General features: G+C 35.4%; 1 non-coding gene across 1 annotated transcript; it reads right to left on the bottom strand.

Moving 5' to 3' along the window:
• Positions 1–3758: 3758 nt before the first annotated feature.
• LOC131625767 (U2 spliceosomal RNA) lies at positions 3759–3953 on the bottom strand. Its single transcript, XR_009290944.1, has one exon. It is a non-coding gene; the product is annotated as a U2 spliceosomal RNA (small nuclear RNA).
• Between the last annotated feature and the right edge of the window lie 12610 nt (positions 3954–16563).

The raw sequence follows: 16563 nt of genomic DNA, 5'->3' as shown, positions 1-16563 counted from the left end.
TTCAAATAGTTAAGTTGTGATTGTGTTGCAAGGATTGAAAATCCAACAAAATAAAAATAAGGGTTTTCTTCTCCAAGTGAAGATTTTTGTAGAAGAAGTTTGGGGTTTCTGATTCCTTCGATTATATCAAGGGATCAAACAAGGGACCTATAGCAGGGTTAAGTGAAGACTATTGTTGATAGGAGCCTGGAACAAATTTTGGATCTAAGAAGGTGAACTGATTCAAGGTCGAGTGAAGATCTTGTTGAATTCAGTCTTGTGAGTTGTATAAATCAGAAGAAAAATATTAAGATTAAAGTTGGTTATTTGTTGATTTTAATTTTCAGCATTATTTGACATTATTTTATTCTATTTTAATTTGCTTTGTAAAATATTTATATAGTGGAAGAATAACAAATTTCCAATAAGAACTCATTGGAGACTGGATTAGGTACTAGCAAGGACAAATGAATTGAACCAGTATAAATTGTTGTGCAATTTACTCTATCCCTCTATTCAAATTCCAGTGTATATTTGTATGATCTTAAGATTTATCTGCTTTCTAGGTTTTTGTATGCGGCTAGGCTTACTACTTACAGTAATTTCATGTAGTAAACATAGGTCCAGGATAGATTAAGTCTGTCAAAAAATATTTTTTTTATTATAGTTGTAAAAACTTGTCATATTAGATTTATATTTCAGTTAATAAAGTTAAATTTAAAAGTCTCATCTAAATTAAACTCGATTAATTGATGCATTGCTTGTTTAGCATCTTCATCTATCATTTTCTTAATATTTTCTAGCTACAGTGTAAATCAAGAAATCAATCCAAATGCAACTTTTGTGGAATCCTCTTCCAAGCTTTTTGAAAACTCTAATTTTGAAGAAAACATTTTGAAATATATTTTCGGAAAAAGGTTTATCCAACGTCCCCTTCGAGGCCATTCTACACCCATATTCTACCCAACACTCAACACTAAAACAGTCATAAAAGTGTATAAAAAAACCTAATGCAATTTAGATGGGTCAAAAAATAGCTTTGACAATTTGTGAATCATCATCAACCAAGCATTTCATCATATGCATTTCTGATCTTGGACCCTTATAGAATCTCTGAATTTGTGTCGTACATTATCAATATGATTGATATTATTTGCATTGCAAAATTTTACTCTCCATTCTTCATATAAACCGGTATTGAAGTGGGTATCATAATATTAAATTTAAGTTATGATAAATATCATGTTAAATTTCAAAATGAAACATAATATAAATAATATAAATGGTTTTAAATTATTTATTTAAAGACATTACTACTAAATAAAAGATCTTTAAATATATTAACAACTCAGGCTAAAATTTTAAAATAAATAAGTTTAAGACTAAAAAAAGTTGTATGACAAGTATCATCATGTAAAATCTAAACCTAATTTTTCTTCCTAACATCAAACGTAAGAATTACCAAACTGAAATCAACCAAACTTTATCACAAATCTACCAAATACACATAAAATGTGTTTATGAAGTGCAAATATTTATAATAACCTCAAATTATATTTCTCTCGCCAAAGATTTTAGGTGTTCTCTGTTCATATTTGTAAAAAGAAAAGCTCTTGATAAAAATTCACTTCATTAAAATATTTTATAAAGAGATTTATTCTTAATACTTACTAACACATAAAGAAAAACTGACAATAGTAGAAAAAACTCTCGTGAGAATGTCATGCTGATTACCCAGATACATCCAACGGCATACCACATGCCACGTCGTGTTCCACACACGTGAACTTATCAACCATCTCCCTTAGTTAAAATGGAAAACACACCACTTCACTAGTCTTCAAAACCTTTTCCATTCAAACTTGGATAAAATGAACGTCGGAGAGGGATATGGCGTTTCCCCTCCTATGCAAGGGGATTGCTTTATTAGCACTCAAGCAGTGGTGGATGCTTGGATGTTAGTAAAAAGTAACAATTGACTTCCTTTTTAAAGATAGTAGCTTGTTTAACAAAATAAGAGATTGAGTGTGTTCCTTAAGGTCTATTTGGCTTAAGGAATTACTCTCTCTGTTCCATTTTAAGTGTCATTTTAGCAAAATGCTCTTCAACCAAGATAGTGGAATGTTAGAGTTACTTTTCCTATCATACCCTTATTTATTTTTTCTTTCCAAATAAATTCATTCAAACACTCTCTTTTTCCAATAATTAATTGAAAAATGTGAGGTGGAGTTATTGAGAAAATAAGAGTATAATTGACAAATTATAACATTAAATTATAAAATGACACTTAAATAGGAACAAAATAATTCTTCTAAAATGACACTTAAAAAGGAACTGAGGGATTATGTTTTTGTTTGTTTAACTATCATTTTCTGCGTGGTGCCTCCTTAACTTCTTTAGTTGCAGCGGGCCGAGAGAAAATCTTAGCGGCAAGCGGCCTTTTACGCATTGCTTGTCTACCATCTTCATCTGTTATTTTCATAATACTTTCTAGCTACAGTGCAAATCTTAAAAGCAATCAAAGCGCATATTTTGTAAAATTCTTTGCAAATCTTTTTAAAAACTCAGATTTCAAAGAAAATGTTTTGAAGTTGGTTTTTGGAAAAAGGCATATCCAACATCCCCTTCTAGAGAATTCTACACACTCGTATTCTACCCAACATCCATCACCAAAATAGCCAAAAAAGTGTTAAACAAGTTAATGTGATTAAGATGGGTCAAAAAATATCTTTGACAATTTGTGAATCATCAATCAATATTTAGCTATACACATATTTATTGTCAATCAAACATTTCATCAGATGTAGTTATGATATTGGTCCCCTTATAGAACCTCTGCACTTGTGTTGTGCATTATCATGACGATTGATATTATTTGCCTTGCGGCATTTTACTTTTCATTCTTTGTATAAAAACTAGAATTGATAGAAATTCACTTCATTAAAATATTTTATAAACAAATTAATTCTTAAGACTTACTAAAACATAAAGAAGATAAGAAAAAGAGCTCAAATTTTTCAGAACCAAATTCATTTCATCATTTTCTTGTATTATTTATTTATTCCTTTCTTTAAGGTTTTAATAGAAGAAATCGATTTCTATTATTTCCACCTGCTGGAGACAATGAATACACAGTACACAATTGGAGCCACGGTATCGACTTTCACACGGTATGATCGAATTGTAGAGTGTAAGATGACTAGACAGTCTAATATCTAATGTCGCTCGCTTGAATTTTCATGAATGAATAATATCGCAGAAAATTATTTTACTATTAAGATCCATGAGTTATGTTAGTCTTATATTTTGAGTATTTTTAATTTCATCCATGAGTTCTACTATTAAGATCCATGAGTTATGTTTTAGAATATTATTTTACTCATATATTTTGAGTAATTTATAATTTCATCCATGAGCTCTACTATTAAGAGTCCATGAGTAATGTTTTAGAATATTATTTAACATTTTGAGTGTTTATAATTTCGTTAACATCCATCCATCATCCACTATTAAGATCCAGAATATTATTTTACTCTTATATTTTGAGTATTTATAATTTCATTAACATCCATCATCCATGAGTTCTACACTAAAGAAATTTTATAAGGAACCACAGTGGTATTAATCCCACATCGGGAGTAGACTTTGCAATTTGAGATAAAAACATATAGCCAATCAAGAGAGTTTTGTTTCACGATATCAGGATGTTACTAATAAAAACAAATAAAATAAATTTTGGAAGATAATAAAAATTACAGAAAAAAATTAAACTTGAATTGGTGGGGTGCGCCAGCAATTGCTATAGTGCAACGCAAGAGCGACACGCGAGAGGCCCAGTAGCAAGCTACTGTGGTGGACTCTCCCCCTCAAGAAATAAATTTAATATCGTGTGGACCATTGGCCCACATATCAGATATTAAACTGATAAGAACAGATACTACACTTGATCTTAGCCAAAAGGCCGAGAAAGGTATGCTTATTACCTTCTCTGGCTTTGCTTTTTATATTACACATTTTCTCTGTTTCTTCCTTTGTTTCCCAATGTGGGACTTCAATCAGTACACAATTCCTTCCATTTTGAACTTCAACTTACAGGGTAAAGCACTCGACCACTGTTCCTTTTCTCTTCTCTTATTACTAATACTACAACAACAACAACATCTACAAAATTCTCTCTCGTCTTCTTTACTTTGAATTTGTTACTGCTTCGGCAATTTAAGACCACCCCCTTGCTGTGCTTCACTTCTTCCTCATCAATCTAAGACCACCCCCTACTGTGCTTCACTTCTTCCTATTAGCATCAATTAATCATTGAGGAAGCTATTAACATCCCAAGTATTACCAAACACTTTTCTTATTCCTCAAACTAACTCACCTTTTTCTTTCTTTCAATTCCTCTAACATCATCAATCAATCAAACACCCCTTATTCTATCTTTACTTTACTGCTTCATTTCTTCCTCCTATAACCTTATACTATCTTTACTGCTTCATTTCTTCCTATAACCATGCATCAATAAGGGGGTATGGAACTATATAATTTACCCTATCTAACAATCTTCTTTATCATTCAACCCATATATTGTTTTGTTTATCATCATCGGCTGCTTCCATATTGTTTATCATTCATGCATGCCCCCTCACTACTTCTTTTCTCACGCCTATGTATTTCTAACCATTCTAAATCAACTTAATATTTTTTAAATCAATTATTCTTTCTATTCAAAATCAACTTAATATTCTTCAACTTATTCTTTCTATTCAAAATCAACTTAATATTCTTTAAATAAATTATTCTTTCTATTCAAAATCAACTTAATTTATTTTAAATAAATTATTCTTTCAATTCAAAATCATCAAATTAATATCTAGTGCAAAATGGAGATTAAAATATTTTCTTTTTTTTAAATTAATACCCTCACAACCGTTTCTTTGATATTCTTGCAATCCGCATCTAAACTTGTAAAATTGTTTGACTAATCACACACCCGACTTCAATAATATAATTTTTAAACCAGATTTTTCTCTTATCAAATTTATAAATATCTAATGTTCTTTTCTAAATATTTTTCTATTTGATTTTAGTCCCGATATCAAAATTTCTTTCTACTTGATCCTGCAATTTCAAAACCATTTTAATTCGGTTCTTCGTCTCATTTTGTGTGTGGAAAAACACGTAAATTGAGGTCGTGTCACGTGGGGTTAGACGTTGCTAAATAATTTATAATGTTAATATATGATAGATTTTTTATTCTCCATTTTATTAATGATGTTCTATTTCGCCGCTCATTGATAAAAGCTTGTTCCTTAATAGCGACGCAATAACACTCAAATTATTTTAGTGTAAATCCATCTGTTTCTCCAACAAAAGTGAGAAATTGGGCACACGTTCGATGTTTGCGGAAAATTAAAGCTTTCAATATTTAGGCCAACGCGCATCAAATATACCTCACGGGTTTTGTCTAGCTGCCATCATTTTTGAACTCGCCGATTCTTCTTTCTAATATGAAGTTTTCTTGATTTACACGACATGACCATCATGTAGTTCATCCTTCATTGATATACAATTTTGGATTTCTTAAATATTATTTTATTATTATGGGTGCGGATATAGAATTATTTATTTAAAATAAATTTAGATGGTATTTCGATGTGGAACAGAAAATCAGTAATATAAAGATATTTTCCGTATTGTGGTACGAGCCTTCGATGCGGTGGATCGAGGGGGTACCTGGAAGGTTTAACACTACAAAAGGAAAGAGAGGTGTAATTTTGATAGAGGAGATGAATGGATACATGTTATGACGAGTGACTGAGCATATATGATGGACGGTTAAAACCCTTCTCATTTAGTCTTAGACTGTTTGGCCAATTTTGCAGAGCTTTTGACCGGCCTCGAACACATGGTAATATGTATTCACTTAAGAATGGGATCTACTGCTTCCCTTAGCAGAGTTAAGATTATCTTATGCTACCTAAGGATGTGCAAAATATCCAAGGCCCAAATCCATTTTAAATATCCGAATATAATGAAATGGCTATCAACCGAATAATTTTTAAATGGTTGGTTATCCAACCATATTTTATTTTTGGATCTGATTATTATCCAAAAGCCCAAAGTCCATCTGGTTCCAAATTTGACCTTTCAAATTCAATTTTATTTCAAATTTCAGAGAGCGTATTTCGCTTCATCTTCAACCTCAAGAGATTTTCCTTCTCAGTTGCATCACGTTTTCAGGTAGACACATTTCCCCTAATCATAACTCATCTTTTTTCCTTATTCAAAGCTTATCCTCTACCATTTTTTTCACCACGGCTTCAAGGTTTTGCTCAAATTTGTGACGTTCCCTAATCCCAAATTCCACTATAAATTTGCTCTACTATAAGTTTCTTCTCGAAGTTGTTCTAGCAATTTCAAATGCATCAAATTTCGAACTCCTTTCTTGACTTGTTCAGGTGTTATGAGTTTAGGGGCAATATATCACTTGTGTACCAAACATGGACTATTTGCTTCTTAGTCTAATTTTTTTATAAAAAAATCTATGTGAGGTTAAAAATCACAATCTACTCTAATCATGTTCAGTATGTCTGAATTTGGTAATTGCAATTTGAATCAAGTTTTGTTTGGTAAGAATTTTAAACATATATTTAGTCGTTAAAGCTATCACATGAGTTATGGTACCTTGGCATTTTTATTTACTTGTTTTAACATCATCACTATAGAATCCATAACGAAACTCGATTCGATCATATATCATATATACTTGCTTGTGTATCCATTTTCAACCTAACTAAGTCCTACCTAAATAAGAACATACTTGTGGCCACTAATTCTTTCACTCCAGTTCTGGATATATGAAAGGAGCAATAAAACCACGCCACTTTCCATTTTAAGTTAAATATACTATTGCAACCACACAAATTATGTTCATGGCTACCTACCACCTATAATGTAATGATGAGTGATCTTGAGTTTATGAATAGTAAATGTATATGGATTAAAACTGAAGCTAATGCAATATTACTAGCCAAAAATAATACTTATTGTTGGCTAATTTGCTCTATTGTTTTGTTTTGTATTTTAGTTTGGTTGTTATGAATGTAATATTGTGTTTGGAGCTACCATAGGTTATGACTTATGATCAATATTGTTGCACTACTACAAATGATACATTTTAAGACGGAACTTTCACCTCACCTAACAAAAAACCGAGGTGTAAACCACAGATGCGTTACATTTTAATTTTTTTTTTTTAAAAAAATACTATATGTTCCCTTGGTTGAGCTGACAACCTAGAATTTGTCAACAAATTTGATGCTTTGAAAATTAAAACGAAAAAAACAGGTTAAATTTAATTTATGCAAATGTACTATACCCCTTCGATTTTTAACAAAAATCAGGGTAAAAGTAACGCAGTTTTGAAAATTCAAAAATTACAGTTGTTGGGGATCGAACGCATTACCAGTGCCACTTTACCCTCTATTATTCAAAAACAGATGGGTAAAATGGTTGATTTTCATGTCGACCTTCGTTACCTTGCCTGGGTAACCGAGGTTATATCCCTTTCTCGTCCAAGGTGAAATGGGATTATTTATAGGAGTGTTCTCAAAGTAAATCAAGCTTTTCCAAGCAATAACCATTATTTGCTTGCTTGACTATTTGTTTTATTTTGTTTTGAATTAGAATATGAAGGACTGTGTTTTTTTACTTGCAGTTTGGAGTCATGTTTTAGGCACCAACGATGTAGTTGATGGAATGGACATTGCCCTCGGAAAATGTATTATGCTTGATCTGTATTTGTTTGAAACTTGTATCCTTTTTGAAATATATTGTTTGGATTTCTCATGCTAACATAATTGAAGTATAGCAAGAAATTTTGACCAAAATATCGCCAAAGTATGTCAAAATTAAAAATATCATAATTAATAAAACCGATTTTAAATATATGATTTTTGTTGTTGTAAAAATTGGGTCTTAAGAACAAAATTTAAAAAATAATCAGTTTTTAAATAAATTTCCTAGAGGGACCAGGTTAGATCATAATCCTTAAGAAGTCAGTAACAGTTGTTATTGAGGTTTTCCTTGAGTGACTAAGTTTAGTTAGAATACTCTAGATGTCATTGACGGTTTTTCTTTGAGTTGTAATTCCTTGAGGGTGTAAAGGTTTAGTCAGGATCCTTGAGAAGACATCGAAGGGTGGTCTTTATGGTTGTGATCATGAAATTAATTATTGGATTAAGTCCTTATTGATAAGGAAAAATCATTGTGGTGGGTGGACTAGACTTACCTAGTTAACGGTGATCCAGGATAAAAATACTTGTGTCTTTAATTATTTTAGTTTACTTTATGCATGAGTATTGTTTGAAGTTCGGGAGTTTGAAAAGATTTAATTCTAGAAACCCAATTCAAAATCCTTTTTCTTGTGTTTCATTGAACCTTCATTTTTTTTAGTTACCATTTGAGTTAAAATCCTACACCCATGAGAGACCCGTGGGATTTAGGAACTTAAAACACTCTACAACCATAATCAACCTTTATATCAATTCCATGGTGAAATAAAAGTCACTTTCAAATCAACCAACTTAAAATCAAAGGTGTGCATCATCCATTACCTTCAAACTATAATCCTTTATCAAAGAAATGTGAACCATAGTTATGTATTTAAAGAAGATGATGTACCCCTCTAGCTTTTAACCCAAGGGATTCCAATAATTTAGGTGGAAGGAATTTTTCACCACCTAATTCGGTCTAAAGCGGACCAGCCGACCAGACTTCCTTATGAAGCAATGATCACCAAAATCTTAGCAACATTCAACATTTATACAAAGAATTAAGTTTTAGAATCAACCAACCATAATATCATCTATATTGCGCTCAGAGAAATAAATGTTCTCGTCAAACATGGAGTACTTCAGGATGGCCCATTAATCAAGGAAGAAGAAGATTAGAAGAAGTAAAAGACACAAAGATCAACAAAGTTTTCAAATATGTTAGAACATAGCCCATGATATGGATAAGATCAAGAAAATTATCACAAGGGGTGATGATACCTATGGCAATGAATAGACTCCTTTATGTGTCTAAACATATGTTTGTTGCTTCTTTCACCACTTCCTTAAGAGGTGCATTATAATCATCAAAAAATTAGAAAATGGGGAACCATGTTTTGTAACACCCGTATAATTTTAATTTTTTAATTTAATTTGAATATTAGATTAATAATTATTATTATGGATTTTATTAAAATAATGGGAAAATGATGGTTGATGGCATTTGGGCCATGTGTGAGATTAGTAAGAAGAAGAGGGTGTGGTGTGGTAAAGCCCTTACTAATTTAATATTATTTTTCATAAAATAATCAGAATTGGGAATTGGGGAAAGAAAGAAAGAACGTGAAAGAACAGAATTGGGAACAAGGAACGTGAAGGAGAACTGTAGAGGGAGAGACCAAGAACCAAGACTTTTATCTGAGGTAAGGGGAGACTCTCCGTTTAATCTCTTTTATCATATTATAGGTGATAGTATGGATTAGGAGTATGGTTGGATCCATTGATTCTATATTCTGAATTTGTTATTTGTGTTCATCATTGAAATTTGGATTGTTAATCCCTAATGACTGATAGATTTAGGGTATGATGAATGAAATTGATTATGGAATCATATATTGTGGTTGTGGATGAATTCGTATGCTGTTTAGATGTGAATTTTCTGGTTTTTAGACTCAAAATCGTGGACTGGTATGAGTAGAAACGAGTGGGTTTTGGACTGTTACGAAGTTGCAGGTGCTGGGCATTTTCTGGTGTTTCGCGTATGAAACAGTGCCATACGCGTATGGGATGAGGTCATACGCGTATGGGGGACACTCCCAAGGGGCTATACGCGTATGATACGCAGCTGCCCTGTCCCAAACACCCTGTGCTGGTGATTTGCGTATGAGGAGCGTATGAGGATGCTCATACGCGTATGGAAATTTTGAAAGAGGAAAATTATTCTGGTGATACGCGTATGGCAAGACTGATACGCGTATGAGGTTGCTTTTGGGCAAAACCTGGTCTGTTGAAATGCGTACGATATGCGTATGGAACCTAGTGATACGCGTATAGATGCGTATGGGCATTATGATACGCGTATGGTCGCTGTGAGTGCAAATTCCTGTGTTGTGATTTTTCCGGAAAGTTTAATGACGCATAACTTTCGATCTGTAGGCCTGTTTTGTGTGTCGTTTGAGGATGAGTGGACCTTATAGTGTGATAGTTTGGTTTACTGATGGTTTAATTGTATTTGAATGATGTGAATGTATATATGAACATGCTTAATAATGATGATGATGATGATGAAATGAGTATATATGATGCTACTCATAGTATGATGATGAAAGTATGTTATATATATGTTACATGCATTCATAAACATTGATGAGGACTGAATCCTAGATGATGAGAGGATTTCAGTGAATGGCAGAATTCCCATTGTGTGGAATTTGTGCTGGCAGGGCCGTATCTGGATGATGATAGATCGGTCGGTGGATGATTTCCACTGGTGATGATTTGGTACCACATGCATAGTGTCAGTTTCATACATGTGCATGATTTGTTTATAGCATGATGATATATGTTATATGATGACTTGTCTGTTTATCTGTGGATGTGTGAATGACGTTTTGTCTGGATATGAAACAATTGGGTGAATGATATAATATGAAATGTTATTATTTATGATGCAATAACATTGGTTAACTGTGATGAGACTCACCCTTACTTGTTGTCATTTTTCAGATTGAGGATAGCGGCGTGGCTTGGTGAGGATTAGCTCATAAGTCGGTTTTTAGTATTGTGCCGGTGTCATGCTCTGATAGATGTAACACTGGGAACGCTTTGTTTTTAGAGTTTTGATTTTAACTCTATTTGTATTTGTTTATGATGTTTGAAGTCTGATACATTATTGATGAATGTTGACTTGATGAATTAATTCCGCTGTGTAAACATGTTTTGCTTAATGAGTTATAATTACAGATGTTTTCAGTGGATGCATGATATGTACCAACGTGTGTTTTCTTCATTTTATGAATTGTGACACCTCTTGCATGTTTACTCTGATTAATAATTATTTAACTGCCGCGGGTTATTAGAGGGGTGTTACAATAGTGGTATCAGAGCATAGTCGGTCGTTGTGACCAGAGTCTTTGCGTCTTAGTGTCAGTTTTTCCTGTGTATGCGATTAATACGAGTTATTGTCGATACTTTTGTTCTGACTGGATTGTTTGTGTTAAGGAGAACAATGGCTGGAAGAGGAGGAAGAAACGATGATGCTATCGCTGAGGCTCTGGGCATGATTGCTGGTGTGCTTGGAGGAAATGCTATAGGGGCTGGGATTGGTGCTGAAAGACAGTTGGGGAATTTTCAGAGGAACAATCTTCCATTGTTCAAGGGCACGCATGATCTCGAGGGTGCTCAGAAATGGCTTAAGGAGATCGAGAGGATTTTCAGAGTCATTGACTGTGCTGAGAATCTCAAGGTGAGATATGGCACTCACATGTTGTCCGAGGAAGCTGATGATTGGTGGATGTCAACTAGAGCTGAGTTGGATGCTGGTGGTACAGCAATTACCTGGACTGTATTCAGGAGGGAATTTTTGAGGAGGTATTTTCCTGAAGATGTCAGGGGCAGAAAGGAAGTTGAATTTTTGGCACTGGTTCAAGGCAATATGTCGGTGCCGGAGAATGCTGCTAAGTTTGTGGAACTGGCAAAGTACTATGTGCATTACAATGATGATGAAGCCAGTGAGTTCTCGAAATGTGTCAAATTTGAGAATGGTCTTCGTGATGAGATCAAGCAAGGTATCAGGTACCAGAGAATCCGGAGATTTGTTGATCTGGTGGATTGTAGCAGGATTTTTGAGGAAGATAACATTAAGCTAAGGTCATCTCACTCTCGCGAGTTGGTTGACAGAAAAGGAAAGAAACATATGGATAGAGGTAAGCCATATGGTCGCGGTAAACCTACTGATTGGAAGAAACCCAGTGGGGGAGATTCCAGTGCTCGTATCAGATGTTACAATTGTGGTGAGATGGGGCATCCTAGGAATGAATGCAAGCTTGATCAGAAGAAGTGTTACAAGTGTGACCAAGTGGGTCATATTGCTGCTGACTGCAAGAAGAGGGTTGTGACTTGCTACAACTGTGGTGAAGAGGGTCACATCAGTCCTAATTGTCCTAAGCCGAAGAAGAACCAATCGGGAGGAAAGGTTTTTGCTTTGACCGGGTCAGAGACTACTCCAGAGGACAGGTTGATTAAAGGTACGTGTTTCATTCATGGCACACCTTTAGTTGCAATTATTGATACTGGAGCAACTCATTCTTTTATTTCTTTGGATTGTGCTATGAGGTTGAATCTTGAGATATCTGATATAAATGGAAGTATGGTTATTGACACTCCTGCGTCGAGTTCAGTAACAACTTCGTCTGCATGCTTGAATTGTCCGGTTGACATTTTTGGTAGAGAATTCGGGATGGACTTAGTGTCCCTTCCGTTGAAACAACTTGATGTAATCCTGGGAATGAACTGGTTGGAATTCAACCGTGTTCATATCAACTGTTTTATTAAGACGGTAATTTTTCCTGAAGAGGTTAGTAATGATGATCTGGGAATGACAGCTAGACAAGTGAATGAAGCCATCGGAGATGGAGCAACAGTGTTTATGTTGTTCGCATTGATGAATGTAAAGGAGAAAGTGGCGAGTGGCGAATTGCCTGTGGTGTGTGAGTTTCCAGAAGTCTTTCCAGAAGATGTGAATTAATTACCACCGGAAAGAGAAGTGGAGTTTTCTATTGAATTGGTTCCGGGAACTAGTCCAGTGTCGATGGCACCATACCGTATGTCGTTGTCTGAATTGGCTGAACTGAAGAAGCAGTTAGAGGAATTGCTTGAGAAGAAATTTATTCGTCCTAGTGTTTCACCGTGGGGTGCGCCTGTGTTACTGGTAAAAAAGAAAGAGGGTTCAATGAGGCTGTGTGTAGATTACAGACAATTGAACAAGGTCACTATCAAGAATCGGTATCCATTGCCGAGGATTGATGATTTGATGGATCAATTGGTTGGAGCATGTGTATTTAGTAAGATTGATCTGAGGTCTGGGTATCATCAGATACGTGTGAAAGATGACGACATTCAGAAGACTGCTTTTAGAACGAGGTATGGACATTATGAGTATTCTGTAATGTCGTTTGGGGTTACTAATGCACCTGGTGTTTTTATGGAATATATGAACAGGATCTTTCATCCTTATCTCGATAAGTTCGTGGTGGTATTTATAGATGATATCCTGATATATTCTAAGAATGAGGAAGAACATGCGGAACATCTCAGAACTGTGTTAGAGCTGTTGAAAGAGAAGCAACTTTTTGCCAAACTGTCGAAGTGTGAATTCTGGTTAGAGAAAGTCAGTTTTCTTGGACATGTGATTTCTAAGGATGGTATTGCTGTGGATCCTACAAAGATAGAAGCTGTGTCCCAGTGGGAAGCTCCGAAGTCAGTATCAGAAATTTGTAGTTTTCTTGGTCTCGCAGGTTATTACAGAAAGTTCATTGAAGGATTTTCAAAGTTAGCATTACCGTTAACTAAACTGACCAGGAAGGGACAAGCCTTTATATGGGATGCCAAGTGTGAAGAAGGATTCCAAGAGTTGAAGAGGAGGTTGACTAGTGCTCCTATTTTGATTTTGCCGAATCCGACAGAATCATTTGTGATTTATTGTGACGCATCACTGATGGGTTTAGGTGGTGTATTGATGCAGAATCAACAAGTGGTCGCTTATGCGTCGAGACAACTCAAAGTGCATGAAAGGAATTATCCGACTCATGATTTGGAGTTGGCAGCTGTGGTGTTTGTTTTGAAGTTGTGGCGACACTATTTGTATGGTTCGAGATTTGAGGTATTCAGTGATCATAAGAGTCTGAAGTATCTCTTCGATCAGAAAGAGTTGAATATGACGCAGAGAAGGTGGTTAGAATTCCTTAAAGATTATGATTTTGGTTTGAATTACCATCCTGGTAAGGCAAACGTCGTGGCTGATGCATTGAGTAGGAAGACCTTGCATATGTCTAAGCTAATGGTGAAGGAATTGGACTTGATTGAACAATTCAGAAACTTGAGTTTAGTGTGCGAAAGTACTCCTACTAGTGTTAAATTGGGTATGCTGAAGTTGACTAGCGGTATTCTCGAAGAAATTAGAGAAGGTCAGAAAGCTGATGTTGGATTGATTGATAAATTGGCTTTGATTAACCAAGGCAAGAGTGGTGAATTCAGAGTGGATGAGAATGGTATACTAAAGTTTGGTGGCAGAGTTTGTGTTCCTGATGTTGATGAACTCCGAAAACGTATTTTGGAAGAAGGACACCGTAGTGGGTTGAGTATTCATCCTGGTGCTACCAAGATGTATCATGATTTGAAAAAGTTGTTTTGGTGGCCTGGAATGAAGAAGGAGATTTCTGAGTTTGTGTACTCTTGTTTGACTTGCCAGAAGTCAAAGATTGAGCATCAGAAACCATCTGGGTTTATGCAACCGATGTTTATTCCTGAGTGGAAGTGGGATAGCATATCAATGGATTTTGTTTCGGGTTTGCCGATAACTGTCAGAAATTGTGAAGCTATCTGGGTCGTGGTAGACAGGTTGACGAAGTCTCCACATTTTATACCGGTGAGAATGGATTATCCGATGGAGAAGCTAGCTCAGTTGTATATTGAGAAGATAGTTAGTCTTCATGGTATTCCTTCAAGTATCGTGTCAGACAGAGATCCGAGGTTTACATCTAAGTTCTGGGAAGGTTTGCAGAAAGCTTTGGGTACTAAGCTGAGATTGAGTTCTGCTTACCATCCGCAGACTGATGGACAGACTGAGAGAACGATTCAGTCGTTAGAGGATTTGTTGCGTGCTTGTGTGTTGGAAAAAGGAGGTACTTGGGATAGTTATCTGCCTTTGATTGAGTTTACCTACAAAAACAGTTTTCATTCGAGTATCGGTATGGCTCCGTTTGAGGCTTTGTATGGTAGGAGATGTAGGACGCCGTTGTGTTGGTACGAATCTGGTGAGAGTGCTGTGATTGGTCCAGAAATTGTACAACAGACTACAGAGAAGATTAAAATGATTCAAGAGAAGATGAAGGCTTCTCAGAGTCGTCAGAAGAGCTATCATGACAAGAGGAGGAAAACACTTGAGTTTCAAGAGGGAGATCATGTGTTTATGAGAGTTACTCCTATGACAGGGATTGGTCGGGCATTGAAGTCGAAGAAGTTGACTCCGCGTTTTATCGGACCATTCCAAATTTCTGAAAGGGTAGGAGAAGTGGCTTATCATATCGCTTTACCGCCGATGCTTGCAAATTTACATGATGTATTTCATGTGTCTCAGTTGAGGAAATACATTTCAGATCCGTCCCATGTGATCCAAGTAGATGATATACAGGTGAAAGATAACTTGACGGTTGAGACATTACCTGTGAGGATTGAGGATCGAAGGCTGAAGCAATTGCGTGGCAAGGAAATAGCTTTAGTCAGAGTAGCTTGGGGAGGACCTGCTGGGGGAAATGTTACCTGGGAGCTAGAGAGTCAGATGAAGGATTCTTATCCAGAGCTCTTTACCTAAGGTATGTTTTCGAGGACGAAAACGCTTTTAGTGGGGGAGAGTTGTAACACCCGTATAATTTTAATTTTTTAATTTAATTTGAATATTAGATTAATAATTATTACTATTATGGATTTTATTAAAATAATGGGAAAATGATGGTTGATGGCATTTGGGCCATGTGTGAGATTAGTAAGAAGAAGGGGGTGTGGTGTGGTAAAGCCCTTACTAATTTAATATTATTTTTCATAAAATAATCAGAATTGGGAATTGGGGAAAGAAAGAAAGAACGTGAAAGAACAGAATTGGGAACAAGGAACGTGAAGGAGAACTGTAGAGGGAGAGACCAAGAACCAAGACTTTTATCTGAGGTAAGGGGAGACTCTCCGTTTAATCTCTTTTATCGTATTATAGGTGATAGTATGGATTAGGAGTATGGTTGGATCCATTGATTCTATATTCTGAATTTGTTATTTGTGTTCATCATTGAAATTTGGACTGTTAATCCCTAATGACTGATAGATTTAGGGTATGATGAATGAAATTGATTATGGAATCATATACTGTGGTTGTGGATGAATTCGTATGCTGTTTAGATGTGAATATTCTGGTTTTTAGACTCAAAATCGTGGACTGGTATGAGTAGAAACGAGTAGGTTTTGGACTGTTACGAAGTTGCAGGTGCTGGGCATTTTCTGGTGTTTCGCGTATGAAACAGTGCCATACGCGTATGGGATGAGGTCATACGCGTATGGGGGACACTCCCAAGGGGCTATACGCGTATGATACGCAGCTGCCCTGTCCCAAACACCCTGTGCTGGTGATTTGCGTATGAGGAGCGTATGAGGATGCTCATACGCGTATGGAAATTTTGAAAGAGGAAAATTATTCTGGTGATACGCGTATGGCAAGACTGATACGCGTATGAGGTTGCTTTTGGGCAAAACCTGGTCTGTTGAAATGCGT

Source organism: Vicia villosa, unplaced genomic scaffold (genome assembly GCF_029867415.1).
Source record: "Vicia villosa cultivar HV-30 ecotype Madison, WI unplaced genomic scaffold, Vvil1.0 ctg.000236F_1_1_1, whole genome shotgun sequence".
NCBI lineage: Eukaryota > Viridiplantae > Streptophyta > Magnoliopsida > Fabales > Fabaceae > Vicia > Vicia villosa.
This window is presented reverse-complemented; position numbering and strand designations above follow the sequence as displayed.